This window comes from Papaver somniferum, chromosome 8 (assembly GCF_003573695.1).
Source record: "Papaver somniferum cultivar HN1 chromosome 8, ASM357369v1, whole genome shotgun sequence".
Lineage (NCBI taxonomy): Eukaryota > Viridiplantae > Streptophyta > Magnoliopsida > Ranunculales > Papaveraceae > Papaver > Papaver somniferum.
Window position 1 is genome coordinate 26,354,209 of NC_039365.1, and position 3,243 is coordinate 26,357,451.

The 3,243-nt window shown below is 34.2% G+C and overlaps 1 long non-coding RNA gene across 3 annotated transcripts; it reads left to right on the forward strand.

The window, feature by feature from the left end:
• The first annotated feature begins 214 nt into the window (after window positions 1-214).
• On the forward strand, window positions 215-3,015 carry LOC113302677. Of its 3 annotated transcripts, XR_003337019.1 has the most exons (6): window positions 215-535; window positions 1,496-1,584; window positions 1,677-1,785; window positions 1,928-2,300; window positions 2,420-2,570; window positions 2,663-3,015. It is a non-coding gene; the product is annotated as an uncharacterized LOC113302677 (long non-coding RNA). The 3 variants fall into 3 exon arrangements; XR_003337017.1 differs by having other exon boundaries at window positions 1,496-1,785; XR_003337018.1 differs by lacking the exon at window positions 1,677-1,785.
• Window positions 3,016-3,243: the final 228 nt, after the last annotated feature.

Consider the following 3,243-nt stretch of genomic DNA (forward strand, 5'->3'; position numbering starts at 1 on the left):
AAAGTTGCAGATTGAGCAACAGAAGTATACGTTGCACAACAAAAGTCTGTTGCATAAATTATAAATTAATTCATAATATTTGAGAGTAATTTTTGCACCGTTGATATAGGTTGCGATCCTACGGTTATTCTAAATTGTATTATTTTCAAGAGTTTTTATCTACTTATCTTTTTTCTAAAGGGTTTTATTTATTTTATTTCTATCTTATCTCGATCGAACTCTCTTCTTCAGACATACTCTGTTCTTCCTCTCAACTCTCTTTTTTCTATCTCAACTCTCTCAGACAAATTCCATTCTATCATCAACGCTCTCAGGCAGATTTCATATCGAGATTTCAGATGAAAAGATATAGCAAGTTCAATTGAAGATTCTAAGTAGCTGAAAAAACCTTATTTTCAACCAGAGACGAAACCCCAGAATTCGGCTTTAAAACCTCAAATCAAAACCCATTTATTTTTAAGATATGTATCCTAATCAAAACCCCTAAATCAGAAAGTTTGATCTATCAACTATTAACCTTAATATTCAGAAGAAGGTATAAACCCTAATTTCTGTTTTATTTATTTTGGTTGATTGAAACGCTGTTTGATGATTTCTGGATGTTATTCATTTATTTATTCTCTTGTTTTATCATTATTTCAGTAGTTTGGTTATCTTCTTCATTAGGATTTAATGGAAGTTCGGTTATTTTCTTCACTAGTGTGCTTTGTGTTCAGAAATCATATGGTTTCACTTGAAATATACTTCATTACAGGCTTAGTGTTGTTGTTTTACTATGATTTCAGTTTCAATATGTTTTGTTTAAGCACATGGTTCACTAATAACTATAGATTGCAAGATGTGTATGTTTATAAGCTATGTTAGAAAGCATGTATTAATGACTGGTTATGTATGTATTCATGAAAGGTTGTATCCTCGAAAGTTAAGTTTTGTGCACTAGAAAAATGGGACTTGTTGTTATTAAACGATCCATTCATTACTACTGATTACAAGGTATATTTTTGTTCACTCTTGTCTAGTCAATGTCTTCTATATATGTTTGGTTTGCAGATTATGAGAGACTTTTCAGTCCATATGCTTCGTAGAGATGGGTTTAGGTTTATTTGTAATCCTTGCGAAAATTAAAAAAGTGGGGTTGTTTTTTTTGTTTAGAACTGTATACAAGGGTTTATACAGACTAATAGTTGAATATTTATTGTTGATCTTATGTTTTTATGGAGTTTTAGATTTTGGATTTTGTGTTTTTGTTTGATTGGAATATAGAAAAATGGAAATTTTGAGATTTTGGTTAATGCGTATTGCTGATTTGGGGTTTGATTGATGGAATTGCTTGTATTATTATTGAATTTGCTTTGTCGAATATGTTTGATCTAGAATTTTAGATGTTTTGTGTATCTGAGTTAGCACCTGGTGGTGTTGAATTTTTTTTTTAATGCAAGTGGAAGCTACGGGTTTATATGTATAGTAATCACAATTTTCTTTTTATATGTGGCAGGAGTTGTTAACGGGGATGTGGTTACTCGAGGGTCTCAATTTTCTTTAAAGGATGTCGAGGTGTTGGGTGGTGAAGTTGAATTGGATGCAGTAAGATTTGATTTCACATTTCTTAAAATTTGCCGGTCTGATATTCTGGATTAGTATACCTTCATTTGATTAATTTAATGGAGTGTATTTAGAATGGTGGCTACTTGTGCTGAAGCTGCTATTGACTAACTGTATCCAACTGATAAGCAAAGAGTTCGCCAAACACATATTTTACACTGTTTTCGTGGGAACTGAAATTAGGTTGGACTTGAGGCGAAACCCAATGCCTTATTCTTTTCTTTAAGTTCATATTATATGTATATCAAGATCATTATATCATTGGCTTATTTGGATTTACAAAGCATCCACTGTCACTTCAACTTGTTTTCTGTTTTTTCTACAGTCTGATGCCACAAAGACGCGTTCAAAGCTACAAGCCGCCGAAATCGGTTCTTCTCACCTTGATGTTTCGATGAACAGTGTTATACATGAAGAACTGAATTTTTGACAACCATCCAGTGTTTATTAGGTACTAGTTCATTGAGTGTAGAGGCCGAATTCCCGACAGTTGCATAGCCTATCGGCATCTGGTTCATTGTGAATCACCTCTTAACTTTTGTAATGTTGGTATTACTTTAAATCTTAATTAGTATTGTTTTTACTCTTAATGTTTCTATCTTTTGGTTTGTTCCATAAACACGGGAGATAAATCTATGTATATGGAGTTGCATCAAAATGTTAATGCAATTGTAAATCTTGTCAAAGATAACCACTTGGTAAGTATTGTGTTGCAGATGTACCATGTAGATATGTATTAAGAACATTGTATCATTGAATTATTTGGATTTACAAAGCATCCCCTGGCATTTAAACTTGTTTTCTATTTTTTTTACAGTTTAGATGTCACAAGGACGCGTTCAAAGCTACAAGCCGCTGAAATATTGAACTGGGACCTGAACTCAACAGGGGTAAAGCAGAGTTGGAATGACTGAAGAGTAAAATTGGCCGAAGAAGTCACTTCTACCTGCATGAACAATCAAAATCAGGTTGGTCACTTCTCTTTGCGTTTGCAAAATGTAAACTGAATACTTCGTCGTCCAGATTGAATTCATGTTGTCTCTGATTCTCTGTTATCTAGATACCTAATGAAGAAATACTTCTTCGATGCAAGAAAGGAAGTTAGCTGAAATGAGGAAATACTTCTTATGAGGATCCAAGTGGTGGAGCAAGGAAGAGCTTAAAGGCTCTTATGAAGCATATCAGGGCCAACATTTTGCCTATTTTATTCGATTTCTACTTACTAACAAGTGGGTCTCTACTAGGGCCATGGAGATGTATTCCTCCATCTAGTTGATTTGATTTATAATCAACTAAGTTTTTGACTTGTTATTTGCGGTTAGAACGATCTTCAGATAGGTATCGCTTCTGTTATTGCAATCGTTTTGAATCATGCAAAAGGTGCTTTATAGCTTGGACGTCTTTATTTACGTACATCCCTTGCTTGTCTATATGATGCATATTGCATGTTACCACAATTTGGAGGATACACTCTGAAGAATTTTAAAGACCTGTTTCAAAGCTTTGGGTTTGACGCATATCCAGTAGTAGGGCTGCACAAAATCGACTCAACCCACCAACCCACACCCACCTGAAATTATCCGCACCCGACCTAACCCACTTAGGAACGGGTCGACTATGGGTCATAACATCAAAACCCAT